The sequence below is a fragment of the Eleutherodactylus coqui genome, chromosome 8 (genome assembly GCF_035609145.1).
Source record: "Eleutherodactylus coqui strain aEleCoq1 chromosome 8, aEleCoq1.hap1, whole genome shotgun sequence".
Taxonomy (NCBI): Eukaryota; Metazoa; Chordata; class Amphibia; order Anura; family Eleutherodactylidae; genus Eleutherodactylus; species Eleutherodactylus coqui.
The window spans coordinates 151,273,659-151,288,300 of record NC_089844.1 but is presented as its reverse complement, the minus strand read 5'-3'; the positions used below and the strand labels follow the sequence as shown (position 1 = coordinate 151,288,300).

Sequence of the window (14,642 nt, the reverse complement as noted above, 5' to 3'; positions counted from 1 at the left end):
TCCTTGTTTTCTGTGGTTTTATATAAGAGAGATAACAAATTCTAATATAATAAAGGGTGCAGCCAAGATTTATAGCAATGACTGCTAGAGGCCTTGGATGGCTATGAAGTGGCACCAGACAAAGCATCATTTTGAGTTCAAAGTCTTCACTAAATAGAAGTCCAAGAATCATCTTCTGGTCTCTTTAGCCATTAGCCAGAAAGCCGGGAGACAACCAATATGGCTCAAAAAAAAAAAAAAAAAAAAAAAAAAAAGGATTCCAGTAGGGTGGATGGAGTCCATGAAAGATGTTTTTACGGCTCAGGCCAGGACCCTTGGTGGTCAAAATCTCACCTGCCACTGCGAGAGCCTTGGAAGAGCTCGGCTGGCGTGCTTCATGGGAGTTGGACAGCACCGTCTTGGTGCAGTATGGAGTACTGCCGCAATGCAAAACTCCAGTTGCAACCTACGAGTAGTGGTACCCACAGACTCAAAAAAAACCAAACAAACCAAAAAAAAAAAAAAAAAAAAATTACCGCTACACCACATGCTTAAAAATGCATTTTAAATATGCAAAACACTTGTTAACAGTTTGTTACAACCAAAACAGCAGGCAGGTGTGAGGATGACGTGCTACTTGGTATAACGCGAGATGCGTCTGGGTGAGGTGGCGGAGTATCCGCCTCTTCCAAATTCAAGCCAGAGCCACTTTAACAATAAGTCAAAGGATTCAGGTACCTGCGGCGGCATTCCTTTGCCACTCAGGCTTATTCTGGAGCTGGAGACCAGCAGTGCAGGAACTAGCTTCACCCACGTTGCGACCCTCACTGGTGCCAAGAAGCACTTTCGCCGCTCGTGAAATCGCCCATTGTAACCATGTGCCATTAAAATCATAGGCACACACACATAAATGTCAGACCAGTTAACGTCCCAGGGCGTACAGTTATGTCCTGAGCATGCAGGGTTTGTATGTAGTGGGATTGAGTGCCAATCTCGCTCCATACACAGCAGACACTCCCCACAACAGAAGTGATCAGTGTTTATGCTGATCACAGCCGTTAGCCCTTTAAATGCCCTAATTAGTGTTCAGGGGTCCCTAATATGGCTCCGAGCCCACTGGGAAATTCCCCTGTTCGAGCCTGTGAGTAACCTTGCAGACAGCTGAAGAGAGTAACATGACTGCAAGATCAGACTACACAAGGCTTATTTGTAGTCTGTAACCACGGAGACACATAGCTGTGCAAAGCAGCAGTGTACACAAAACGGTAGGATTTTAAACAAGTTTATATGCAAAGCTGCTTCATTTTAGGTGTATTAACGCAGTTAGTAGGTTGCAAACGTTTACATACTCTTTAAAGCAACCTTCTAGTCCCAAGACTGCGGTGGTGTTATTAGGTTACTTGCTGTCCATTGGATCTGCCAGTTCCAGATTCCGATTTCCATCATCCAAGAGGGCCACCACAATCTTCTAACTCCCTTACGCGCACTATGCATCGGTAGTCTGAGGCACTTGACGCTGCTTTCCAAATGGTCAATGCTGATTATGTGATCAGCACTGGCCAATCAGGGACAAGGTTTCGTGCATCGGAAGTCCAACATACCACTAATGCAGTGTGTATTGCAAAGTCAGAAGATTGCTGTGGCCAACTTGGTAGATGAAAAACTGGACCCAGAACCATGAATACGAGGCACATTGGTGTAGAGGATAGACACCTGGTAAAAAACAAACAAACAAACAAAAAAAAAAGACAACTTTCCCCACCCCACAGTTCCTGGAGAGAACTTTGTCCTGGGACCAGAGGGTGGCTTTGCCTTACAGGGTGGAGGATGGTCAGCAAAATAACCACATACATTTCAGTGACTGGAGCCCCTATCAGTTAATGAAGGGTTTCTATAACAGTCTGGTATGTTTTTTGGCAGGAACGGACATAATAAACTCCAGGGGTCAAGCTTACTTTCTTGGGCCCAGTAATAAGAACTTTCGTAGACTTTGGTGTAAAACAATCCAAAAAGTTAAGAACTTTTGGCAAAGTTTCTAGTCATATCCGACTCCTGAGGTTTGTCCAGCCCCGTTGTCCATGAGGAAGTCAACTAAATGACTGAGTTTTACCGTGTTACAGAAGGAAAGCAGCGTTGGCACTAATCCCCGGGACTATTGCAACACACATTCAGACTCTCCCGCTTCATAAAAACCTGCTACAACCTGCTCAAAAGAAGACTCCTTACGCCAAGAAGAACATGACTTCCAACAAGTCTCTACAGCGGCGGCGGTGTCTCTACACCTTCTATATGTTAGAATCTTTGCTGTCAACATGGGGGTTACGGGGAAATAGAGACAGAGGTTTACGGGGGCAAAAACGCTTACAAAATAGTCACATCTATGATGGCATTAATTCATATGGGCGCTCCACATCGTAGTCTACAGATTGTGGATCGCAGTTCACTGAAAGGGAAGCTGCCACCTGCTTTCATGTCATTAAACCATCCCCAGGGCACTTTAAGCCGGGAAACCACCTTTCTAAATATGCATCTATACATTGCCCATTGTGTGAAGATGCCGATGACTCCGCCAACGACAGGTCAAGCTCCTCCGTGGATGCGTTGGTCCTACTTTATCTTCTCGGACACTGTCATCTTCACTAGCCTGAAGGGGGCATCATCCACTTCTATCAAAAGTTGGAGGGTCTCGATTGGCAAAGTCTTCAGGTGGCTGGCATGGTTCGGGCACAATCCGACTACTTGCCACAGCATCACATCTCACTGTATTACTACTGGCCAGGAGTTGGAATCTGTAGGAGGACGTGATATTCTACATGTTTTAGCAGTTGTTGCTTACAAGAAAAAAAAAAAAAAAAGTTTGTTCTTCCTCCATGAGTTTTTACGTTTCTGGCATGGGGTTCGTTTAGAAATGTATCCAGTGAAAGCGCCGATGATAAAAACAATTCCCGCTCACATCCATAAACATCGTGGTGAAATACTGCGCAAAGAAAGTTTTTATTTAGGCTTTGAAACAATACAACACTGTACGGCACGGGCCCAAGAATTTCCAGGAGGGGGTAAATAACTTGTGACTGGGTGTACACGTGCAGATCTACTCATTGACAAGCAAGGCCGCTCTCATTGGCGTATTGTCATTGCACATTGTGTGCACAGTTTTTCCAGATCGGAGCACGTTGCATCCTGTATTATACTTTAGAGCTGCACTCACTATTCTGCTGGTGGAGTCACTGTGTACATACATTACTTATCCTGTACTGATCCTGAGTTACATCCTGTATTATACTTCAGAGCTGCACTCACTATTCTGCTGGTGGAGTCACTGTGCACATACATTACTTATCCTGTACTGATCCTGAGTTACACCCTGTATTATACTCCAGAGCTGCACTCACTATTCTGCTGGTGGAGTCACTGTGTACATACTTTACTTATCCTGTATTATACTCCAGAGCTGTACTCACTATTCTGCTCTACTGCATTCTACCGCAATTCACACGGTGTTAAAAGCAGCTGTGTGAGAGGCCTTATTCAGGATTACAATTTTGAAGCTGCAGAAGAGTGAATGCAGCTCTGGAGTATAATACAGTATCAGCTATGGGATGTATCCACAAAGTTACAAGTCTATGTACTACAGATGAGGTTTTTCTCTGTATAGGCATTTGGTGATGTTTTAGTAGACATTGCAATTATGAGGACAGAATGACATAATCCAAGTGGAACGAAACAGATAATGGAAGATAAAAGATGAACACAAACAAAAATGTACTTGCTTATAAAACAAGAAATGTGGTGGAATTTTGAAGATAATACGGGCCATCCATCAATGTGATGACAAATAAGACACAAGGGCACCGATGACAAGGACAGCTTGAGAACCATCTAAAATGTCCAACATCTGGATGAACCAAGTGATCGTCTAAGTGGAAGCGATGTGACTGATGAATCTCAATGATAAGATCACTGGGAAGACCCACAGGCTACACAACTACTAGACCGTGCATATGCCCCATCACATGATAAGTTGTGGCAACTTGTACGCAGCCCCATGGGGCATCATAACCTGGGACAATACCTCCACAATGTGATGTGCAATGGAACAGGCCATGCCTCCATATAAAAATGTGCACCAGGTGATGCGGAGAACCATGGCTATACTATATTGTACATCTTGAAGACCACAGCTGGCATATGCCAGTTATCATGAAGGTGCCGGGGTGGAGGTTTAGAGAGGTCAACGTTGTGGGGTTGGTAGAGGAGGCCAATAATGGTGATGATTTGAATACCATACTTTAAGATATCAGATTGAGTATAATCAGCTGTCCATATTGTCCCCATTCACACACCAAGAACAGTCAAACTGCAGTGAGCAGTCATTGGCGTATCAGTGTCGCACCCTTTTTATATGGGTTTATGGTTTTTTGTCACTTTCGCACATGTACATTAACGAGTTGAGTAGATGTTCCTCTTTGAGAGTAAAGGTTACCAGGGAGTGTTCTGTTGGTCGAATTGCTTTGAAAAAAAAAAAAAAAATCAAGTCGCTTCCTCATAGTACCTGAAAGAAGACGGCAGCCTATGAGGGCAACCCCACCCAAAAAAATCCCATAAATCTGATCATAGAGGAGAGGAACTGGTTGTTATATTCATTATATATTAAAAACAATGGTGCAAGCCGGAATATCTGGCCCTCGAGAAGTTTCTAGCATGAAATTTGGAAGCTACCATGAATGTACGGTCGGTTGGTTGGTATTACGACCATTTGACCAGCAAGTCAAAGAACACTTCTAATACACCCTTCTAATAATTGACCCGCCACTAGTCATCCTTCATCTGTATCCATGTTTTTAGGGCTTAGAAGGTCCCTACTATATAAATTAGGTCTAGGGTCTCAGCTGACCAAAAGGTCTTCTGTTAAAATTTGGTCCTCGAATACCAAAGATGGAGGAAGGGGAGAAGACGGGTGTTCATACCATTACCTTCTTTGAAGAGGTCTGATGAATACCGTAGGTGAAAGGCCTTTTACATGGGCTGATAATAGTTTCGATTCCCGCAATCCAGCGAGAACCCGGATGATTATTGTTCAATGTAAATGTATCCAGTAACAACGCCAAATTAGAAATTGTTCATTTCTCATTCGTCATTCAGTTTCTGCATACAGAAAACCGACGATGGATCGACCCATGTAAGCAGGCAATTATCACTTATGAATGACTGCCTGTTTACTGCGAATGGAGGTAGAAACGATCCCCAGCCCGCTCCACCTCCATTCATTGAGACATGGTCATTCCTGTGTAAAAGCATCTGCACCCGACAGGTCATCCCATATAAAAGAACCTTAAGGTAGCCATTCACATTAGACAGAAGTAGGGTGGTGGTTGAACCACCATTGAATGAACAGTTATCTGGTGAACCATCATTTCAGAGATCAACAAACATTTTAGTCCATACTGGCCATCACAGTCCTTGTTCAATGACACCGGCAAGAGAATTTTTTAAAGAAAGATAGGAAGATCTCTCATCCACAAGCTGCTAAACAAAAGATCTTTGACTACCGGATGAAAATGACTGTTAATGATCAATTTTCAGTTGACAAACAAGTTCCACCTGACGAGAAAAAACAAATGTACGATGGATGAGTCCTTGTAAACAGGCAGTGGGTCACTTATGAATCACTGCCTACTTACTGTGAATGGAAGAGGGTGAACCGGAATGATCCCGGCTGCTTCACCTCCATTCACTAGCGAGGTTAGTGTTTCCCGTGCTTTTACACAGGAACTATCGCTGGGGCGGCTTACCTGCGCTTGATGGGTCATCTCATGTGAATGCAACCCAAGGAGTCTCGGGGGACGCTTACAAATCTGAAGAGAATAATTTTACCTTGGGCTTCTCAAATGTATGCATTCACCAACACGTGTTCATATCATCAAAGCCTCCTTAGACGGACCCCTACATATTCTATACTCTACAAGCCCGGACCTCCCCGCATCTCCAGTACGACTCCTAACCCTGCTGCATGTTATAAGGGCAGCACCGCTAAGGATGTAATTGTGTCTGGAGGTTCTCAAGGGGGTTTTCTTTACTTCCTTCTCAGTGGTTTAATTGAACACTACAGTCAGCCACTCCTCAGTCTAAAAATGCTGATAACAGGGAACAATAGATTGTTTAGCAGGTGAACACAAATAGAAAAAAGGCCATAGATTACATTTAGAGAAGTGATTCACCTCTCCTACTTCCAGGTGCTGGAGTATAGAGGAGGTAGAACAGGTCTGTGCATCATAGAGGAAGTCTCTTGTATAGCAGACAAAACTTCCTGTGACGCGCGAGAGAGTCACCTAGACAAGGCGAAAGAGTCACCTAGACAAGGCGAAAGAGTCACCTAGACAAGGCGAAAGAGTCACCTAGACAAGGCGAAAGAGTCACCTAGACAAGGCGAAAGAGTCACCTAGACAAGGCGAAAGAGTCACCTAGACAAGGCGAAAGAGTCACCTAGACAAGACGATGGACTCCACGGTAGCTCAACACAATGGCTGATATATAGACTGATTGTAAGGCCGGCTGCGCACAAACTGATTTGCATTGCGGATCCGCAGAAAATACCAGCCACAGCATGCTATGGAAAAGTGCTCCTTCCCGCACACGAGCGAAAGTCAATTGCTATTTCTGCTCGTGGAGGAAAAATCTCAGCATTTTCCATTTTAGTGCGGATTCTGCACGGACGGCTTCCATTGCAGCCAATGGAAGCCATTCGACCCATGGCCCTTTCGCAATTGACATGCGGTTACCCTCGACCTATAATCGCCTCGCGACGGCACAGGAAAAATAAACATTTAAAAAAAAAAGAAATCTGTACTACGCATAACGACAGCTCACACCCTGTTGTACCGCCTCTAGCTTGGATGTGATAGGGGCGGGCATGGAGGCTCTAGTACCCTGTTGTACCACCTCTAGCTTGGATACAAGATGTGATACAGGTAGGCATGGAGGCTCTAGTACCCTGTTGTACCGCCTCTAGCTTAGATACAAGCTGTGATACATGCAGGCATGGAGGCTCTAGTACCCTGTTGTACCACCTCTAGCTTAGATACAAGCTGTGATACATGCAGGCTCTAGTACCCTGTTGTACCACCTCTAGCTTAGATACAAGCTGTGATACATGCAGGCTCTAGTACCCTGTTGTACCACCTCTAGCTTAGATACAAGCTGTGATACATGCAGGCATGGAGGCTCTAGTACCCTGTTGTACTGCCGTCTCGCTTAGATACAGGATGAGATATGGGTGGGCATGGAGGTATACAGGTTCTGTATGGAACCCTGCAACATATCGCTCCACATTTGCTATAACTGAGCCTCTAAAGCGAGGAAACTCTTAGGCTGGTGAAGTTGGTGTCCCCGATAGTCCCATACATGTTCTACTGGCGATAAATCTGGCGATAAATCTGGCAACTGGGCGGCCATGGAAAATGTGACAATGTTGTGGGGGCTTCCTGTGACCCCCTTGTGTGTGCGGCCGAGCATTATCCTGCTGGAAGCCTCTTGGAAGCCACCATGAAAGGAACACATGTGGCTGCAGGATGTCCTGAACATATCACTGAGCTGTCATTGTCCCTGCTACCACTACTAGGGGTGACCGACTGTCGTATGCGATGTCCCCCCAGACCATCACACCAGCAGGGGGCAGAGAAAGCAGGTCGCCAGCAGCACAAATTGTATATCCCTCCAAGGGCTGGGCATAGATTATGCAGTAGCCAAAGAAACAGGTGAATGGATCCTTATCACCAAAATCACATGCAGCAATGAAAAAAGACTTCGGCAGCATCCAGGGTGCAAATTGATATCCAAAGTTTTATTCCCCCATCACAGAAAAACAGGCAACGTTTTAGGCCATGTTGGCCTGTCAAAGGCCAACATGGCCGAAACGTTGCCTGTTTTTCTGTAATGGGGGAATAAAACTTTGGATATCAATTTGCACCCTGGATGCTGCCGAAGTCTTTTTTCATTACACCAGCACGGGGCGGTGTGCTTCTCTACAGCAAAGGCAGGATTGGGGCGCTCACCCCAAGGTCTCAAGAAAAAGAACATGGCCGTGGTCAGTGCCCAAACTAAACCTAGATTCATCACTAAGGACAACCCAGTTCCCCTCTGTAGCATCCAGTTTCATCGTTTACAACATCACTGCAAACGGAGGCGATGGTGGCTGTCAGGGGTTGTAAATGTAATGGGCACCGTGGGACCAAACGTCGTTCAGCCAAGCGCCTGAAAAGGATTCCGACAGACACAGGGGTGTAACAAAGGCACCACCTGTCTCTGGATAGCGGACAACGAAACAGTTGGAGATATTCATGCTCGTTGGACGATCAGACACTCCTTTCTATTGGTGGTCTATTGGGGGCGTCCTGAGCCCGGTCACCTTGTGTGCCCTCACACATCCACTGGTCCCAACACGCCCCTACAGTCTGGTCAGACGCTCTTCTCAACTGGTGGTCTGTAGCGGGCACCCTGAGCCCGGTCACCTTGTGTGCCCTCACACATCCAGTGGTCCCAACACCCCCCTACAGTCTGGTCAGACACTCCTCTCTACTGGTGGTCTGTAGGGGGCGTCCTGAGCCCGGTCACCTTGTGTGCCCTCACACATCCACTGGTCCCAACACCTCCTAACAGTCTGGTCAGAATGGCCCGGTGGGGGACAATTCATTGATACAATCAGCTTCTTGTATGCCAATAATGCCAGGATACCCGCTATAAGTGCCACCACAACTGTATCTGCCTGCCCCCTAATAGCCCCAAATTCAGTACCCCTGAACGAACAGCATTGCCCTACATGAGTACCAACTACAGTAATCCTCCCAACAGAACCATCACCCTCATAACCGCACCAATGATCCTGCCAGAAACTCACAACAGAGCCGAGGACAAGACAGTCTGCCATAACCAACTACAGTACCCCCACAACGGAGCCAGATGGCAAACCACTACTAAACATACCACCTGCACATAACAGCAAGAACTGCAGTACTCTAAGAGAACTAACCTACACCCTCCGCACCAACTACAGTGACCCCATAACAGCCAATCGGTGGACCTCAGTACCACGTACCTGCTTCTTTAACTTATAGGCCTTAGGCTATGAAGCTCGACCTGATATCACGCTCGGGGACGTGCGATCTCCCGCGGACGCAAGGAGTTTTTGTATCAAAAATGCTTTGCTTCACTTCAGGGAAGTAGCGATCCTCCGGCGCGGCTTTCAGGACTGGCAAGTGTTTCCCGTTGTTTTTGCCGGCCCCATTGAAAACAATGGGCAGTGTGTTTTCAGTGTGATATTATAGTGGTTGCGAGGTTACAGTACGAAATCTGCCAACCCCAAAGATTCCTGAATCTCCCTACACATCCACTATGAGTATGAAGGATCACGTGTGGAGAACATCTGGTCTGCGATACAGACGGAATTATTTGAATTCATTAATAATAGAGCGTTTAGTGTCCTAAAAAAGGAGAAGGAGTCAAAGCTATTAACCAATCATTATTGGCAGCCATGATAATGTCAGCGGAGGAGGGGGGCGCAAATGTTCCACAGATCCAGAATGCCATCCAAGCGCCCATCACACAGTACAAGTCTTAGTTTGTGCTCTTCGGGACAGTTCACACGGGCGGAACCTGCCGTCCTGTGGAAAGCTACACACCAACATCCGTACGACTACTCTGCGGACTTGGATGCAGAATTCAAAGTGGCTTAAGGTCCTATTCACACTGCCGGGTGATTGCAATCACTCAAAAACGGGCAGATTTTTTATGCATTTTTGCTTTTTCCCGTGCATTTAAAAGGAAAAAAAAAAAAAAAAAAAGGCCGATAAAATGATGTCGTTCACGTTCCAACTGACAGGTCCCCATAGAAGCCAATGGAGGTGCACAATCTGCAATGAAATGCGCAATAGGCGGTGCAATTCGACAGGAAAAAGCAAAAAACACAGCTAGAACTTATTAAGATGAATAGCCATTTAAAAATCTGGGACTGTCTGTGTCCTGCGCACAAAAGCTAAACAAAAAAAACGTGCGCGCGGAGAAAGTCCAGTAAAATATGCCGATACGTGCGCAAATTTCATGTGAAAACAAGCAAACAAAAACGCAAGTAGTTCCAATAGTTTCAAAAGAAAAAAAACCAAACAAACAAACACACCGCATGCAGATCACATGACACGCGAGTGCAATGCGATTTTTTTTAAAGATCCTATAAAAAAAGATAATGGGGGATTCCTTACAGTAAATCTCCCAAAAATAGGACTTGCTGCGACCTTTCAATCTCGCAGTTTCGCTGTGACAGAAGCGCGGCCCGTGTGAGTAAGCACATTGACATCAGTATGTGACTTTCATGCGCGAGTTCCATCACTATTGAACAGAACTTGCACGTGAAACTCACCTGTCTGCACGCACTCGGAGGAACAAACGCTCATATGAGAGGAACCTTTCACATCAATGGGTTTTATTTCCATGCGAGCTTCAAAAAAAAAAAAAAAAAAAAAAACACGAGCCGTACTTGTATGGAAAAAACACCCATGTGAAAAAAATCTGCCAGCAATTTTTTTTCCACGACTGCAAACTCTGTTGCATTTCCTGCAGAGAAAGTTTAATTTGTGTGAAAGGTCCCTTAATGCTTTGTGTCAGTCTTTACTGTTGCTCTGGAATTCTATTCACAAGCCTGAAAGAGCAGAATGAGGAAGGGGTGGAAAAAAAAGTGATTGTAGGTGTTAGGCTGAGACCCTCGGAGGGTCTTCTGCGGTTGTGTGACTAAGCAGGACATTACTGTAACGTTCCACACTTCCTGTTCCCTGACCTACAGTACATAGTGGTCCCATTACTGCCCAAGAGGGGATCCCACCAAGTGTGACCATCGCAGGGGCCCAGCACTGATGCGTCATTTTATTACGTATTGTGAGTGCGCAATATGCGGTTTACGGAGTCAGTGAAAGGACAATGATTTTCGCCGTCCCGCTCACACTAGCGTTTTTTTATGGTGCGTAATACTTGCGTAATATAGGCGACAGAGCGGGAAATTAGAAAAAAAAAAAAGTCAGACTGCGCAGGACAGCCATCATGCGCAGTGCAAAAGTGCTGCCCTACGCAGGAATATGCTCGCACACCACGGTAAAAGGCGGCGTTATACACGCGTGTGAGCTGGTCCTACACGGCTGCAGGAAGCTGTCCAGGTAGTTTGTTACAGAGTATCAGCATGGAGTCTAGAGGATGGTCTAGCCGGGATCAAACTGTAGCAGACCCTCAGCTGGAGAAGTAGTAGGTCAGGCCTAGGGATACAAAAAGGGACGCTCTAGTTTATTGACAGCAAGCAGAGATCTTGTAAGCTGTGAGGAACTGCTGTACACAGTCTATTAGAGGGATGCAAAGCTCTTCTTTATACTAGGATTTAGCTTTAAAGGGGTATTCCGGTGACGTTGCATCATCCTCTATACACAGGAGAGGGGATAGCTAGCTGATGGGGGGGGTCCGACCGCTGGGAACCCCACTGGTTGCCAAAATGGAGGTCCCATATTCCCCATAAAAACTAATGGAGCGGCAGTGCATGCTGCGTTGCTTTTGACGGGCTCTTGAAGATACAGGACCCCTGTTCTGGCGAGTCGTCGGACCCCCACTATCAGTTCAGTCACTGGAATAGCACTTTAAAAAGGTTGTACCAAAACCAGAAGCTGATGGTGGGGGTCTCATCGCTCAGACCCCACCGATCTCAAAAATCTGGATCCCATGTCCCTCTGTCACTGTAGCGGGAGAACTGACCCCACAAGTGACGTCAGCAGGAGGGCAGCGCTGGCCGAACATAGGCAGCCCATGCTCCATTCATTTCAACGGGCTGACGGAAATAGCCGGTGCCACTCCGGTATCTCCACAGCTCTAGTAAATGTGAATGGCGCACTACCAGCACTCCATTCAGTCTCCTCCTGAATGCAATGGGAGACACGGGACCCTGATCTTGAGATTGGCGGCTGAGACCCCAACGATCAGCAAATTATCTCCCATGTGACGGGAACATGACTTTAATTACAGAAAACTGGACACTGGCCCTTTAATTGTAGGAATCTTTGATCGGCTAAGCGTACCACCACCAGGGGTTATCAGGCAATAAAGAGGCGGAGCAACCCTATAATACAAGGAATTAATATGTAAATGAGTCAATTAATTTTGGCATCTACTTTTAATATATAGATTCCCAGTAATCTTCATAAAGATCCATTTGAGGAAACTTCTTAAAGACTCCTTACACCTCACATACAAAGCAGCGCCGAGTCTTCACGCTGCGCCGACGAGTCCCAACTGGTCTACTTGTACTCCTCACTTGTCCAACGGGTTACCGACGGCTCTTAGATAACTGGTCTAACCTGAACCGCGCACGCCAAAAAAACGTTCAGTGGCTGGTTTGTGCAAAAACGTAATTTCCCCATATGTGGCTATAGCGGCAAATGTGACCAGACGATCGGATCTGCGCAAAACATGGCAGCACTAATGGATAGGAGTGGCATAAATAGACCCCAACATAAAACAGGTTATAATGTGTCCATTGTACAGGCAAATCCTCCCAAATGTCCCCAGCTTGACACGGACTGCGGGCCATATAGCGCCATATTCGCCGCCAGCGATGCCTTTGCTGTATAAAGCACATTTTAATAAACGTCCCCATTCATTCCATACTTTAAACGCCCCCTAAAAAACATCCAGACCCGATCCGACTGACAGATCCGCACGGTTTTACAATTCTCCATCTCTCAGGCTGTGATAGAACTACAAGTCTCAGCAATAATCGCATAGGAGAAGTATGGGAACTCATACTTATGCAAATGTATTTCCCTGCTATTGAATATTAATGAGCGGTCACCATAGGAAGTTATCTAACAACCAAGTCCAAGACATAAGTACACACGCACCTGCAGGAAAGTAGTGGCGGTATCAGATGCGCCAAATTTACAGTCGCGGTCTCCGTTTTTACAGTTTGCATACATTGGGCTGCACTGCCGTATTAACACGTGTCCCATAGAACACAACTGACTAATATTTTTGCAAAATCTTAACTTTTCCTCCCGGCTGCTGCAGAACCTCTTGACGGCACCGCTGTCAGCCACACAACTCTAAGAAGCCAATATATACTAAACTAAGTGAACCCCTCATTAGCATCGACGCCCTTCTCACACCCAGGCCTTATCGCTCGTTTACGCGTTAGTTCCCAGAAGCGAGCACGCCGGTGTGAACTAGGTCACAGTTTCCATGGGCAGCACCGCCGTGACAGCATGCAGAACCCACACTACAACTTCCGAGCCTCGTCCTGGCGGGAGTCTGACCCACCCCAAACGGTCCAACTTCACACAACGTGCAAAGTTCAGCCCGCAGACTTCTCCCCCATCAGCAGCCCCCCTACACCTACCCAGGCTACAAAGTAGAATGTGCAGCAACATTGTAACAACCCTACCTGTGTGACTGTCTCAGTGCAGGCGGTGCTCAGGCTGCAGCACACAGGGTGGAAGTTCTGAAGTTTGAGGCTCAGCTCTGGGGTGGCCAAACCCTGTGCACTCCGCAGCCAATGATATGGGGCCCTGCCTGGCCAGGAGGTGTGGGCTGAGGGTGCTGCAATCAGGAACTGGGCTGACAGGAAGTGTGACTGCGGCTGCAACAAAGCTAGCATTCAACTGAGCAGCGGCTCGGAAGGGGTTAAAAGGAGGGGGGCGCGAACTGGGCTTTTTGTATCTCATTTCTGAGCATGCAGCGGATAACGCAGGCGTGACATTATATTTCCACAGCGAGCTCAAGAGTAAGATTTTACCCGCTTTTTTTCAAACTTTTTTGGGGCTAAAAAGTAGGAAAGTTGTAGAAATTTTTTTTATTATTCCATTTTTTTGCAACGTTCTATCGTGCCGCGTAGTGCGCTCCCCAATAGCCCATCAGTGGGCGTGCATAAATGCGCATTAAGCCTGTATATTTGCTGCGGATTTACGAATGAAATCAATGGAATGTTGTACGTTTTTTTTTTTTACGTGTGGCAGAAAAATAAGGCAGCGGTATATTTTGGCCGCTGCGGAATCACGAACATAAATGTGCATTCGCTCGTGAGAACGTAACCTAGGGGCTTATTCACACAAACGCATTTACGTGCGCAATGCAGGGTGATTCGAACAGGGTGGGTTCGTTCACGTAAGTGTAATTTGCGCACATTTTGTTTGTGCAAAAAAAAAAAACGCGGCAGGCTCTAATTTCTGGGCATTTGCACACGAAAACAGCGTATGTGGAGCTAATTAACTTAATGGCCCCCTTCAATGAATGTGCGCGCAAAATGTACAGTAAAACACTCACACGCACGTAAATACGCAGTGCCTGTAACGCAGTCACATGGCGCTAAAGGGGGCCTAAATACACTTGCGCCCAGTCTTAGAATGTGTTGTCAATCCGCTCAGACTCCGGACGGTCTTACACGGGTGGATATGAATTGTGGAAACCGCGGGCGGCGTCCGTTGTGGCCCTAATCTTCTGTCCGTATGCACAACGGGGCCCAAACCGAAAGGAGCAGCCGGTGACTTTCAGAATAGACATTTTGCTTGAAGGTGATTTAGGCCCCATTGCTCACTTGTAAAGCCATTGAGCTGCCAAAACGATGGAGAACCCCCACAAATGATCCTTTA

General features: G+C 46.4%; 1 protein-coding gene across 1 annotated transcript in view; it reads right to left on the bottom strand.

Moving 5' to 3' along the window:
* Positions 1-13,595, bottom strand: part of ARHGDIG (Rho GDP dissociation inhibitor gamma) — a 57,027-nt gene extending 43,432 nt beyond the window's left edge. The window contains exon 1 of the mRNA XM_066576696.1: positions 13,439-13,595. The gene's annotated coding sequence lies outside the window, so the exon portion shown is untranslated. The remainder of the gene's footprint in view (positions 1-13,438) is intronic.
* Positions 13,596-14,642: the final 1,047 nt, after the last annotated feature.